This window comes from Lathyrus oleraceus, chromosome 3 (assembly GCF_024323335.1).
Source record: "Lathyrus oleraceus cultivar Zhongwan6 chromosome 3, CAAS_Psat_ZW6_1.0, whole genome shotgun sequence".
NCBI classification, from domain to species: domain Eukaryota; kingdom Viridiplantae; phylum Streptophyta; class Magnoliopsida; order Fabales; family Fabaceae; genus Lathyrus; species Lathyrus oleraceus.
In genome coordinates, this window is record NC_066581.1 from 495,278,730 (window position 1) to 495,294,677 (window position 15,948).

The window sequence follows — 15,948 nt, forward strand, 5'->3', positions numbered from 1 at the left end:
CTCATATTGAAATTAGGCGTTTCGATGAACCTGCTCATTGCCTGACGACAGCAGAAGAGCCAGATGGTAAACCTTGGTTCTTTGATATCAAACAATATCTAGAGAAGCAGGAATATCCGGCAGAGGCTTCCAGTCTTGACAAAAGGACCCTCCGGAGGTTGGCATCAAAATTCTTCTTGAATGGAGAGGTATTGTACAAGCAAAACTACGACATGGTTTTGTTAAGGTGTGTGGACAAACATGAAGCAGATCAACTTATGAGGGACATACACGAAGGTTCTTTCGGTACGCACGCCAATGGGCATGCCATGGCCAAGAAAATTCTAAGGGCAGGTTACTACTGGTTGACAATGGAAATTGACTGTTATCATTACACCAGAACATGCCACAAGTGCCAAATTTATGCTGACAAAATACATGTACCGCCTACCCCGCTGAATGTCATAGCATCCCCTTGGCCTTTCTCTATGTGGGGCATCGACATGATTGGAATGATAGAACCCAAAGCGTCAAATGGACACAGATTTATCTTGGTGGCCATAGATTATTTTACCAAATGGGTGGAAGCCGCGTCTTATGCGAACATCACGAAGCACGTAGTCGCCCGTTTCTTGAAAAATAACACCATATGTCGATATGGTATTCCCAACAAAATCATCACTGATAATGGGTCCAATCTCAACAACAAAACCATGGATGAGTTATGCGCAACATTCAAGATCGAGCACCACAACTCATCACCCTATCGACCAAAGATGAATGGGGCTGTTGAAGCTGCAAATAAAAATATCAAGAAAATCATCCAAAAGATGGTTGTTACGTACAAGGATTGGCACGAGATGTTACCTTTTGCGTTACATGGCTATCGCACGTCGATACGAACTTCAACAGGGGCAACTCCTTATTCCTTGGTATACGGTATGGAAGCAGTTCTCCCTATAGAAGTAGAGATCCCCTCGATGAGAGTCCTAATGGAGGCTAAGCTAGACGAGGCGGAATGGGTTCAATCCAGGTATGACGAGCTCAACCTTATTGAGGAGAAACGCTTGAAAGCGTTAGGTCACGGTCAACTCTATCAGAGGCGTCTTAAAAAGGCATTTGACAAGAAAGTTCGTCCCAGGGTGTTTCAAGAGGGAGATTTGGTACTGAAGAAAATCTTGCCCATTCACAAAGACTCTAGAGGGAAATGGACACCAAATTATGAAGGCCCATTTGTGGTGATTAGAGCCTTTTCCGGAGGTTCTCTAATTCTAGCAACTATGGACGGTGATAAGTTGCCGCTTCCCACCAATGCTGATGCTGTTAAAAAGTACTTCGCCTAAAAAAGTGGAATAATAAAAGCCACTAAATCGAAAACCTGAAAGGGCGATTTAGACAAAAAATGGCTATCCCGGTGGATCGAAAACCCGAAAGGGCGATCCAAGCAAAAATTAGGGATAAAAATAAAAGAATTTGACCCGCTGAGTTGAAAATCCGAAAGGGCGACTCAGGCAAAAATGGGTATCCCGGTGGATCGAAAACCCGAAAGGGCGGTCCAGGCAAAAGTTAGGGATTAATTCCAAGGAAAAGATTTGTACTTATAGACATCTGACATACCCTCGAAGGCAAAGAATCGATCTACCTCACTTTTCAAAAGCAAAGTGCTCGGCCTATCGAAGACATAAGGATCATAGCAGTGTGGAAACTCAATAAGAACTCAATTCTCATTGCCATTTTGTTTTCTATGCACAACAATGACCTCATTAAGGAATTGCGTCTTTATGTACAATCACCCATTTAAGGGTCAAATCAATAAAAGAGATTTTTTCTCAACAAAGCGTGCCCAAATCATTTTTTATTTTATCTGTTCATTTGCAAAGAACCTTTTGTTTTTGATAAACATCACTTTTTAAAAAACTATTGGAGAAAATAAAACGCATGTTTGAATAAAATGGTAAAATTGCTTTTGAAACAGTAAGCGGACGAATCCTTTAGTCCCCGAGATTCACTCTTGTCTTTCATAAAGGTGCAGGACTGATTGCAGACAATTATGTTCCTTTCAACTACTGATTCATACCTCTCATAAATGCACTCACGGTATAGCCAGACCGGGGCAAGGCTCCATCACCTTTCCAATAGAAACATTGATAAATCATGGACGGAGTATCGCGTGTCGAAAAGTATGAACCTTTCAATGATTCAGAACAACCCAAATATATTCCCAAAACCACCTAGCAGGGGCATTAAAATTTGATCTCCATTGATCGCCCCAAATGATAAAAAAATCCATACTGCTGGCATCATACCTCAAAGCGAAATGTCCTAACCGGGGCATATTCAATTACCCAGTTGCATTCCCACATGCATCACACGAATCATCCATACATGGTTTTCCTACCAAACAGAGAATTCAAAATAAAAAACACAGTCATATAAATCATCAACATACTCATGCATAACACTCCCACAAAATGGGAACTTCAACAAAATAAAAATCATTCGCATTCCTACATGCACAGCCAAATATCCCCAGCAATTGCATACTCGCATGCATCCCATGCATGGTATTCCCACCTAAAGTGGAACATCATATAAAAATCAAATGTAAAATATCAGGATCCAAGGTCATTCATGTGTATCTTGGACATTTCTCATTTCCGAATAAAGTTACTACCCTGCATGTGCTCGTGGAATCATTTTCCAGTAAGCCATTTTCTTTTAACTTTATGATTAATAATGACATTCCCAGCATTTTCTTTGCTATCATTGCTCCCCAAGCAGAGGTTACCCTAAAAAGTCTCTTATGATCTTTTTCCCCTGCAGAGCATTTCCAGTATGTCTCCCTCAAAGGGAGTCTGTTCAAAAATTCCCCCAACAGACGAATATTCGAGATATTGCTTCATTTATCTGAAGAATCTCGTTTGTCTGTCCGAGATACTGCTTCATTTATCTGAAGAATCTCGTTTATCTTTTAGAGATACTGCTCTAATATCCTCGGAGAGTCTTAGATTCAATTAAGGTATTTTTCCCTCGCTGGAATATCTTAATTCTATCATATAAGATGCTGTTTCGACCTGATACAGAGAATCTCACTTTTACTATTTGAGATGCTGCTTCATCAATATGAAGAGTCTCATTTCAGATTTTTTTTAGAGATACTGCTATAGTATCCTCGGAAAGTCTTAGATTCAATTAAGGTATCATTCCCTTGTTCGGAATATCTTAATTCTATCATATAAGATGATGTTTCGACCCGATATAGAGAATCTCACTTTTACTATTTGAGATGCTGCTTCATCAATATGAAGAGTCTCATTTCAGAGTTTTTTTAGAGATACTGCTATAGTATCCTCGGAAAGTCTTAGATTCAATTAAGGTATCATTCCCTTGTTCGGAATATCTTAATTCTATCATATAAGATGTTGTTTCGACCCGATACAGAGAATCTCACTATTTATCTGTTTGGGATGCTGCTTCATCAATATGAAGAGTCTCATTTCAGATTTTTTTTTAGGGATACTGCTCTAATATCCTCGGAGAGTCTTAGATTCAATTAAGGTATTTTTCCCTTACTAGAACATCTTAATTCTATCATATGAGATGTTGCTTCAACCCGATATAGAGAATCTCACTTTTACTGTTTGAGATGCTGCTTCATCAATATGAAGAGTCTCATTTCAGATTTTTTTAGAGATACTGCTCTAAGTATCCTCGGAGAGTCTTAGATTCAATTAAAGTATTTTTCCCTTGCTGGAATATTTTAATTCTATCATATAAGATTCTGTTTCGACTCGATACGGAGAATCTCACTTTTACTGTTTGAGATACTGCTTCATCAATCTGAAGAGTCTTATTTCAGATTTTTTTTAGAGATACTGCTCTAAGTATCTTCGGAGAGTCTTAGATTCAATTAAGGTATTTTTCCTTTGCTGGAATATTTTAATTCTATCATATAAGATGTTGTTTCAACTTGATATAGAGAATCTCACTTTAACTGTTGAGATGCTGCTTCATCGATATGAAGAGTCTCATGCCATATTTTCTTTATACTGCTCTAGCATCTTGAAAAATCTTGAGTTTTAGCTAGGGATGTCATTCCATTGCTAACATATCTCGATTGTGATGTCCAAGATACTGTTCTGACGACTCCTAGAAAGTCTTGACTGTTCCAGTTTACTGTGGGATGATGTCCTTTTGCCATTTCTCACCGCATTTTCTTCCTGTATTTTCTTCCTTTCATTGCCTGGGACAAAATTTGGGTCTTCTTGTATTTAATTATCTCCCACCGTGAATGCGTAAAGACTACTGTCATTATCACTTACCGGTTTGAGGTAATTAAATAGGGGCAACTGTCGTACCCCAATTTTGTCCGGCCATTTGTGGTTTACCCATAAGATTTCTTTGTTTCAAAGGCCCATTTGCATAAGTGTGTTCATAATCTAAAATATGGTTTGAATCTTTTTATATTACTAATCCAAAACTTATTTTTTTATTAGTAAGTATTAAGAATCATGTTATTATTTCTATGATCACTATTTACTAGTCCATTTACACATCCCAAATATTTATACCAAATTCTAAGTTCTTCATGGGTTCCCAAATTAAATTTGCATTTATGTTTTTTTTTAAATTAAAAGTCCCATATTTAGATTTTTGTATTTAAAATAGAATTGTGTTTTTTTAAAATTAAAAGTCCCATGTTTAGATTTTTTTTGTATTTAAAATAGAATTGTGTTTTTTTTTTTTAAATTAAAAGTCCCATGTTTAGATTTTTTTGTATTTAAAATAGAATTGTGTTTTTTTTAATTAAAAGTCCCATGTTTAGATTTTTTGTATTTAAAATAGAAATTTGTTTTAAAATTAAGTCATTATACTTAAATTAGAAATTTGTTTTTTTTTAAATTTAGTCATTATACTTAAAATAGAAATTTGTTTTTAAAATTAAGTCATTATACTTAAATTATAAATTTGTTTTTAAATTAAATCATTATACTTAAATTAGAAATTTGTTTTTGAAATTAAGTCATTATACTTAAATTATAAATTTGTTTTTAAATTAAATCATTATACTTAAATTAGCAATTTGTTTTTAAAATTAAGTCATTATACTTAAATTAGAAATTTATTTTTAGATTAATTCATTATATTTAGGTTAGAAATTTGTTGTTTTTAAAAGTTGAAATTGATTAGCATAAATAAATATTGAGTTAATTTTTGAAAGATTAAAAGGTTGAATACATAATTATTAATGGTTATTAGACTTTTAATTCAATAAGTTACATAATCCAAGCACACATTTGTCTTAAAAATAAACCAATGTAATTACAGTAAAATTTGTCTTCCTAATTCTAAATGACCAAGACCAAAATCATGGACGGGATAAACACTCCTTTGGACCTAGGGGCAAAAACATGCTGTCTTGAAGCTTGGAGCAGCCACTTTTCCATTCCATCATGTCATCTCAGAGCTATAATCTGCAGAGAAAAATAGCTTATTTAAAAAAGCACTTTTTAAAAGCACTTAAAAAACTAAAGAATAACTAAACAAATTACTCAGTTTGAAACTTTACCCAACAGGTTAACTTGAACATCCAAAAAGGCATTGCAATAATAACTCAAAACAGAACAAATCCACAGAAATTAAATCCCACACAATCTGGGATGGGAAAATCGAAAAAAGAGAGGAGTTCTTAAAAAACTGATAAAAATTCTTCATAAAAGGTTCATGAGGCGTTAAGAACAACACAACACAGTAAGAAATTATTTTCTAAAAAAAAAAAAACCAAAACAACAACAGCAACAACACAGAGATTTTTTCTAAAACCCTAAAGAACAACAACAGCAAGAACAAATCAATTTTTTCTAAGAGCCCTAAAAAGTTAACAGCAAGAGGATACACAACAAAGATATTTTTCTCAAAACCCTAAACCAGTACACAACAGAAAACGCACAGCAAGAACAACAACAGAGAGCAATATTTTTAAAAAGCCCTAAAAAAAAGAGTTCACAGGAAGAACACACACATCGAGATCCAGAGTAATCATACGTTACCAAGGGTAAAGAAGAGGAGCGGACGACGCAAGCGCGAATCCTCTCGTTACCGGATTCGAAGCCTCCGATTTAAAATTTGGTACTTCTCGTCCATCGATTCCGGTAGAGCAGCGAATCCGTAGGTAAGCACATCTTCATCGTTTTCGCTCTGATTTTATTACGGTTGCATAGGAGGCTGGTTCGGTTTATCTTGTGTAGGGAGCTCGATCGGTCACGGGAGAGGGAGAGAGTAAAGCGACGGAGAAGAGCGGAGGCTCCGCCGTGAGCCGCCGCCTCCGGTCGTCTTCTCCAAGAGAGAAGTTTCTAGGGTTTGCTGAGTTTTGGAGCGGCTAAAAATTGAAGAGAGAGAAAAGCTATTGAGAAAGCAACAATTCTTTTTTCTTTTTTTGATTTAAGTTGGCTAAGGTGGGTTTGTTTCGGGCCTTCCAGATTTGGCCCATTACTTCACTATCCGTACCCCCATATGATTGGGTTGTCCCTTTTAGGCCCATGCTGATTATTTTAGAATGTTAATTAGAAATATTTTAGAATTTAATTAGATTTTTTTTTAGAAATAATTGTAGATTAATTAGAATTATAAGTTGATTTAGAATTATTTTAGAATTTTTGATTTAATTTAGAATGATTTTAGATTTTAATCTTTGAAAATATTTTAGAATTTAATTAGGTCTTTTTTTTAGAATTAATTGTAGATTAATTAGAATTATAAGTTGATTTAGAATTATTTTAGAATTTTTAATTTAATTTAGAATGATTTTAGATTTTAATCTTTGAAAATATTTTAGAATTTAATTAGATCTTTTTTTAGAAATAATTGTAGATTAATTAGAATTATAAGTTGATTTAGAATTATTTTAGGATTTTTAATTTAATTTAGAATGATTTTAGATTTTAATCTTTGAAAATATTTTAGAATTTAATTAGATCTTTTTTTAGAAATAATTGTAGATTAATTAGAATTATAAGTTGATTTAGAATTATTTTAGAATTTTTAATTTAATTTAGAATGATTTTAGATTTTAATCTTTGAAAATATTTTAGAATTTAGTTAGATCTTTTTTTAGAAATAATTGTAGATTAATTAGAATTATAAGTTGATTTAGAATCTTTTAGAATTTTTAATTTAATTTAGAATTATTTTAGATTTTAATCTTTGAAAATATTTTTTTTAGAATTTAATTAGATTTTTAAAAAAAATAATAATTATAGATTAATTAGAATTATGAGGTGATTTAGAATTGTTTTAGAATTTTAATTTAATTTAGAATAATTTTATAATTTAATCTTTGTTAATATTTTAAAATTAATATTTTGGATAATAGTTTAGAATTGAGATTTTCGATTGTTTAATATTGTTTTGAGTTTTAATTTAATGATACTTTTGTTAATTGTTTAAACTTTAGTTATTTGTTTTAGATTTAATATTTTATTGCAATTTTCTTGTTATTTCATGTTGATTTCAATTAACACTTAACATTTAACGATTAACTCTAATTTTTAATTTTCGCAATTAACATCTAACTCTTTTAAATTCCGCTTCTAACATTTATTTTTATTTTTTACTTCGCTTTATGCTATGTCATTGTACATTCTTCGTCTCATCTTAAAATGAACCTAAAAATAATAAAGACTTAAAAATACAAAAAGATTATAATTCCCATGCCATCAATTCAAACCAATTTTTAAAACAACTAGAACCTCTCGATTCAAAGTCGAGCCCATTTTTCAAAACACCTATGTAAGTCGATCGCTTGTAAAAGCATCGCCATCAACCTCACATGGCTTACTCTTGGACTTTCTTACAATGAGACCTATTCGGTTTTAATTAATCGATTAAATGGATTATTCACTAAATAAATTCAATTCATTCACAAGAATGCAATTTTAAAAAAAAAACCTCGATCCGACATCGAAAGTTAAATTAAAATACTTAATCACATCTAAACGACACTTCATTTGAAAATGAAAAGGGGGATGGTTTTGAGTTTTCAACTCCTCTCCTCGATTATTTGAATAGGAGTTTTCTTACTCGGTTAGTCAAATGGTCGTCATTTCTAATCCATTTAAGCACAAACAAATCAAATCATTTTATAACAAGAAACTAAAAAGGAGATAACTTTGAGTCTTCAATTTTTTCTCCACGACTATTTAAATACAAGTTCTCTTACTTGGTTATTCAAATAATTGTCATTCCTATACCAACTTCCAAACTCCAATTAAATCGAAATATTTTCACAATAAGCTAAATGAAAAGGGAGTTGACTTTGAGTTTTCAATTTCACTCCTCAGTTGTTTGAATACGAGTTCTCTTACTCGGTCAGTCGAACAATTGTCATTTTTTACCAACTCATACTTAAATCGAAATATTTTCACAATAAGCTAAATGAAAAAGGAGTTGACTTTGAGTTTTCAATTTCACTCCCCAATTGTTTGAATACGAGTTCTCTTACTCGGTCAGTTGAACAATTATCATTTTTTACAAACATATAACTTAATCAAATCATTTTCATAATAAACTATACGAAAAAGGAGATGGTCTTGAGTTTTCAATTCCTCTTCTCAAATGCTTGGATATGAGTTGTCTTACTCATCCATTCAAGTACTTGTCGTCTATGCTAAAATACATCAACCATATACAACTTTATTTTTCATAACTACTCAAATGAAACAAAAGGCATTCTAGATTATTCTATTCCCTTTCTCGATTGTTGGGATACGAGTTGTCTTACTCGAATATCCGAGTAATCGTCATCCATTCAAAACACCTTAATTATTATTCAATCCTTTTCATAATTACCCAGATGAAACAGAAAGCGGTCTAGAGTCTTCTATTCTCTTTCCCGACTAATAGGATACGAGTTGTCTTACTCGATTATCTGAGTAATCGTCATCCAACCAAAAAACATCAAACACATCAACCAAATCGTCACCCTCGTGTGATCAAAACTCTTTTAAAAAAGAACACTATTTAATCCTTTCTAATGCGCACAACAAACTAGCGCTTAAGCCTCCGCCGAGAGTAGACAAGCCAACGTTTAGCCTTTAGGATGCGATCTAAACAATTGTTCATTAAAAAACACCAACCAATCGTAGTCCCGAACTACGAATGCTCTGATTTCCTTATTACCATAAGGATACGTAGGCAGGAGATTGTTGTATCTTCGCGAGCACACTAATAAAAAAAACGTCCCCTTTCCCTTTCTGAGGTTCCCATCCATTTCAATTTCAAACATTTTATAACCCAAAGATAACAAACAAACATAAATTAACACACGAAATACAAATTAGAACTAAAAGGATCCCGTTGAGTACAACGGACATAAGGGGTGCTAATACCTTCCCCTTACGTAATCCACTCCCGAACCCAAATATGGTTGCGACGACCATTATTCTATTTTTCAAAGGTTTTATCGATATTTACTTATTCCTTCATTGGGATAAATAAAGTTCGGTGATGACTCTGTTCGAACGTAATTTTTTCCGCGACCATCGCGAGGAATCGTATTTTTCGAGATGCGACACCATTTTTTTTAAAAATGGGAAAAGGAAAGACATGGAACACAATTGAATGCGAAACATTCTTTTTCTTCATGGTAAACAATACTTGAAAACATGGGGGCCTACAAGCATCCGCTGTGCCTTGGGCACAAGCATAGGGATCTGAAATCAAAACAAGAAAATTACGTTTGACAAAAGGTGACTTCAGGTAAGTCCACGACGGTCCAATTACTTAGCATGTGGCCTGATGCCTTCTGGTATACAAAACATTCAACTTCTGGAATGTTGACTTCATAATTCACCATATCAATTTTCCCTTCAAAGAGATGTCCGACGCTGAGGAAAATTTCTGGAAAAGGGAGAATCTGCTTATCTCCTGTTGAGGGTACCTTCTGCTGAGCCACCTGCTGTGACCGATATCCAATACCTGACCTATCTTTATTTGCTGGTAATTCCAAGACCCGACCCCAGCCTTCGGGTGACCTGCTTTTATTATCGTTTGAGCATCCTTCAGAGAGGACATCGGGAGTTCAGATTTTTCAGATACCTTGCCACTGAAGGGAGCCATTAACACGTTGGCAATCTCAATAGCCTAGAATGGTGTTTCATGGATTTCTCCGCTTACTTCGATGTATTGGAAATATGATAGTTGATTGACCAGAATATCTTCCTCTCCATAAATGGTTACCATTTTACCATTGAAAATAAACTTCAGATTTTGGTGGAGAGTAGACGTTACTGCTCGTGCAATGTGGATCCACGGATGACCCAGAAGACGACTATACACAGGATGAATATCCATTACGTAAAAGGTCATGAATAAAGTATACGGTCCTATCTTGATAGGCAGGTCTACTTCTCTGATGACGGACCTTCGAGAACCGTCGAATGCTCAGACTTTTAATGAGCTATGTTTCATCAGCAATCCATTTATTGTCAGCTTGGTGAGGGAATTCTTCAGGAGTACATGCAAGAAAGAGCCAATGTCTACCAATACTCTAGATAGTACAATGTCATCACATTCGATAGAGATGTGGAGAGCTTCGTCACGCCCTTTTCCTTCAGGAGGCAATTCGTCGTCACAAAATCCCAAACATCCACTCGTTGCAATGTTAGCTATGAACCCCTCAAACTGGTTGAAAGTAATTTCTTGGGGTACATGGTCCGCATTGAGAAACTTGATCAAGGCGTCTATATGAGCCTTTGAGCATAACAACAACGATAACTAACAATCTTGGAAGGTGTATGGTTGAGTTGGTCAACCACCTTGTAATCACTTCGTTTGATTATACGGAGGAACTCCTCTACATCATCGGAAGTAGAATTTCCTTGAGGAAGGGCTTGCCCCTGCTCAGGGTTGACAACTTGTTTTCCCTTATTCCTGGCAGCGGTCCCAAGATCTTCTTTCTCCTGGGGTGGTGGTGCGGATGCAAAGATGCGACCACTTATGGTCATACCACCAGTTCCCGTGATGTTAACAACAGGCTCCTGAACTGCAGATGGCTTTTATTCTTATTTCTGCCCATAAAGGTATACCATGGAACCGTAGTTCCAAGGGACATCTTTATTACTTTCTTATGGAAATAGGGAAGGTACTGTGATTACCAACGAAGTCATTGGAGCATTCATAATAGGTATCTGTATTAGATAATAAGGGATCTCTAAAGTAGACATATCCTCTATGATTAGATTTATTCTACCAAGAGGGCACCTTGGTTTATCAGTAGTTGAATACCTTTCTTCAGCTCCCCACAACCTTATGGATTGTTTAAACAGTATGCACAACCAGTAGTGCAACCAGGGAACACGTTCTTCAACAATAGTTATTCCTTCACCACAGGTAAAGGAGTCCTCAGTAGACCAACCTTCGAGATTAGGTTGAGTTCAACAGACTCTTCGACTATATTGACAGGGTGACCAGTATATGGTGACATTAGATTCTTATTAACATTAGGACCCGCAAGTGAGAATGTGATAGCCTTAGAATCAAGGAGATCTTATACTTTGTGTTTCAGAGCCTTACAGTTCTCAACAGTATGCCTCGGGGCACCAGAGTGGAATTCACATCTTGCGTTGGCATCATAACCAGGAGGAAATGGGGTTGAAGGAGGTCCTAATTCTATCAATTGAATCAATGAGCCACATAGTAGATAATCGAGTAGCTGACTATAAGGAAATGGAATAAGATTGAACTTCCTCTCAGGTCTCCTCTACTTTAGCTGACCTTGTTGATAATAGTTTTGACATTGAGCAACATATGACTGTTGATACTGTATTTTCATCTGATATTGAACTGGTTGAGTCACATGAGTGACATATGCCTGCTATTGATAAGGACTAGGAACCACCTCAGCAACATGGTAGTGTCGTCCCCAAAATTTTCCCGACCCTTTTCACTTTTCATCTGACCTATGACTTGAGATTCATATGCACATATTCATGCTTCATTCATATGCACTCATACTGACATTGGGAAATCTATAGATTCAAAGCTGGAGATTGAGGATTGCTCACCCTAGTTCTTGATTTTGGGTATTTACTCAGCTTTGAGTATGTATGAAACCCTAATTCATTAGGGAACGAATCTTGACTTACATGTCTTCTTGCCTGATTTATCCTTTGGTTAAGGGTTTAATCTCGACCCATTCATTAGTCCTTGGTCCATTGGATACTAGCCCATTTTTACACAAGAAATCCTTAATTCATGCCTCTTGGTTGACTGAGGTCAATTGTTGACTTTCTGGTCAACCAGTTGACCAAAGTCAACCATCCATTCCCAAATCCATTATTGTCTCGATTTTGGTTTTATGATTAATTCCATATTGATTTTTATCGATTTTAGTTTGAAATTAATTTTAGGACTAATTTTAATTGACTTTTTTATCTTCAATTTGATTTGATTTTTAATTTCAAGTTATTAATTTCAAATCAAGTCTAATTTCAAATTATTTATGGATTTTCAATTTAATTAACTTCTAAATTGATTTTAGTGATTCAAGCCTTAAATTAATTTCAAATGAATTTTGGATTCTATAAATTGATTTTAATTGATTTGATTTTTATTTTTAATAGTTTCTAATTTAAATTTAAATGGTAATTGATTTTATTATAATTGGATTTTAAAATTAATTTTACTTGATTTTTTTTAATTCTAATTTGATTGATTACTTCATTTAGATTAGATATCCTATATCCATTTTACAAAATAATATCTACATCCAAATTATCCATTTAGACGTCAAATATCCAATAACCATTTAGATATCCATTTAGTCACTTTTGAATTCAAGTCCATAACATCCAAACATTCATCCAATTCAATTAACTTGCAATGCAACTTTTAACATTTCAACATTTTAACCATTTAAAACTATTCCATTAACCTTTTTTAAAAACCTTTACTAACATGGAAAATTCTATCACAAACTTAAAAACCATTTGAATTTAAACATTAAATCGATTAACATTCAAGTCAATCTTAAGTTAATTGTCAAAAGTAGTAATCCATCCATATTCATTCATGATTAATTCCATAAATACATGTCCATATTTAATCAAACCCCAAAAATATCAATGTAAATGTCATCCAAGAATATTCTCTTATCTTTATTCAAAACTAGTAAAGGACCCGTGCGTTCGCACGGGTCGCGCAAGTGCAATAATTTATTTTAAAAAAATTAAAATATAATATATATTTTTTTGTTTATATATATATATATATATATATATATATATATATATATATATATATATATATATATGGTTGGATCAACATACACAAATTTATTGCATAAGAGTTTTTTTTAATGTAATGGATGTTAAATGATCAATAAATGGGTTCAAAAAATTTCCACAAATAACATATATATATATATATATATATATATATATATATATATATATATGGTTGGATCAACATACACAAATTTATTGCATAAGAGTTTTTTTTAATGTAATGGATGTTAAATGATCAATAAATGGATTCAAAAAATTTCCACAAATAACTTTTTTCAGTTTGAGACATAATAAAGTAAAACATTATTAATTTATAGTAATATAATTTACTTAATTTTTTTGTATACTATATTAAGGAAATAATCAAAAAATATAATACAAAAATATTTTTACAATTTATTGGTATATTGATATATAATAAACATTCCATTGTTAATGTTATGAATAAACATTCCATTTATCATTGAGATTTTGGACATAAGAAATAAAAATATATTTATTTAGTAATGGATGAAATTTTCCAATCTGTTACTAATTTGAGGTATAAAAGCGCAAATATTAACCTTCATAATAAATGATTATTTAACCAAAATACATAAACCATGTAAAAGAAATACCAGAACCTCATTTGTTTTAAAATATAGTAATGAATACTACCAAATGTTGAAATTAATTGCAATTGATACAATAAGGTTTAATGCAACAAAAGATATTGAAACAAAAGGTTCACAATTTTAGTTAAATGTCATCAATAACACTCTTTCTATAAATTCTGGCTTTTGCAGCATTCTTCCTCCTCAAAACAGTTTTAAAATGTAATTCTTCATCTACCATTTTGAATATTTTCTATTATAGTACTCACTCAGGCTGTATAATTCAATACTCATATAAATTTTGTAGTTGAAAGAAAACACAAAACACAATCTTCAACATAACAACATAGGATTTTGAATAATTTCACACACATGAATTAAATACTCATTATCATCCTTTAAACCATACATGAAATATAAATGTCAATTGTAATCCCACAAAATAAACACTTCAAAAAAGTAAGAACACATCCTAGAACCAAAACATATCATGTTCTTAACAACTTCATACTTAAACTCATTCTGGTGCTAAAAAGTTCATAAAATATATTTCAATATCAAATTTCCGAAAATTCTAATTAAGAAGATGGTTCTATCTTTACTTTCTTGGATGGTTTGGTGCCTGATAATTGCGTAGCGCCAGACGCTTCAAAATCAACTTCTTCACCCTTGTCAGCAATTACAACATCCTTAGCCGGAGTCATTAGAATGATTGATTTTGGATCATTTTCACCAGATGCAGATAATGTTTGCTTGCAATATAAAAAATTAATTGTCAGATATAAAATGAATTATAATAATACAATATTTATCAACAATTTGAAATTAGTAGGCAACCTATAGAAATAAGATTGTTTTTGAAATTAAAAATTATGTATAATAATCTGAATATAAATAAATAAATAAAATCCATACTTAGACATAAAATCTTGAATTTCAGGGATGTCTTCATTTATCAACAATTGTCATTATAGATAATGTTAGAAATAGCAAATAATTGTCATTATTATAAATATTTTTTTTTTAAAAAAAAATTATTAAATAAATATTATATCTAATCATTATTAAATATCAAATACTTTAATTATTTATTATATCTAAAAAAAATTATTACTTATAATAATGACAATAATATTCGTATTATTTCATATCAGATATTTTTATTATTCGAATTCGAGATATTTTTATTATTCGAATTCAAATGGTCTTTTCTTTTCTGTCTATTGTATACTCATTTATGGAAAGTATTATTTTCAAATATTTTTAATAAATGACATGTTTTTTGTCCCAAATAATTTAAAAAAATTGATAAATAATATTTTATCCGTCTTAAATTATAAAAGTTTTTAAACTATATTTGGAATATTTTTTACGAATTAAAAAAAATTATTATTTCTATTATTAATATTCTAAAAAATAATCATTTTTATCATTAATATTTTAAAAATAATAATATCAAAAAAAAATTATTATCATAAAAAACTATTATTATTTACATTTTATTTTAAATATTTTTATAAAAAAATTATTATTAGTTTTAAAAAAATCAAGTATATTAATTAAATATAGAATTAATAATTAAAAATCAATTATAGTAATTATTATTACTATTTAATAAAGTATTTAAAATATTAAAAAATAAAAAAAATAGCTTTACTCATATCATACATCACCTTACCCAATGAAAAACTCTCTTTTAATGTATTTTGATATATTTGAATCAATTTTTTAATTATATTTTATATAATATATAGTTGAATCAATTTTTATGTTGTCGAGGCAAATTTATTAAATTGTAAAATGGTAGAGTTAGTTAGAGTATACATCACCTTACCCAATGAAAAACTCTCTTTTAATGTATTTTGATATATTTGAATCAATTTTTTAATTATATTTTATATAATATATAGTTGAATCAATTTTTATGTTGTCGAGACAAATTTATTAAATTGTAAAATGGTAGAGTTAATTAGAGTATTAAATAGAATTTAGTACGAAATTACTTATAGGAATATGAAATTAGTTGTATTATGGATTGTAATTAGGGTAATTAAGTAATTATGGTAGTAATTAACTTTTATATATTAAAAGTA

At 31.7% G+C, this 15,948-nt stretch overlaps 1 long non-coding RNA gene across 1 annotated transcript; it reads right to left on the bottom strand.

Moving 5' to 3' along the window:
* Window positions 1–5,209: 5,209 nt before the first annotated feature.
* LOC127128353 (uncharacterized) lies at window positions 5,210–6,483 on the bottom strand. Its single transcript, XR_007805858.1, has 2 exons — window positions 6,030–6,483; window positions 5,210–5,453 (listed from the first exon to the last, which is right to left on the bottom strand). It is a non-coding gene; the product is annotated as an uncharacterized LOC127128353 (long non-coding RNA).
* Window positions 6,484–15,948: the final 9,465 nt, after the last annotated feature.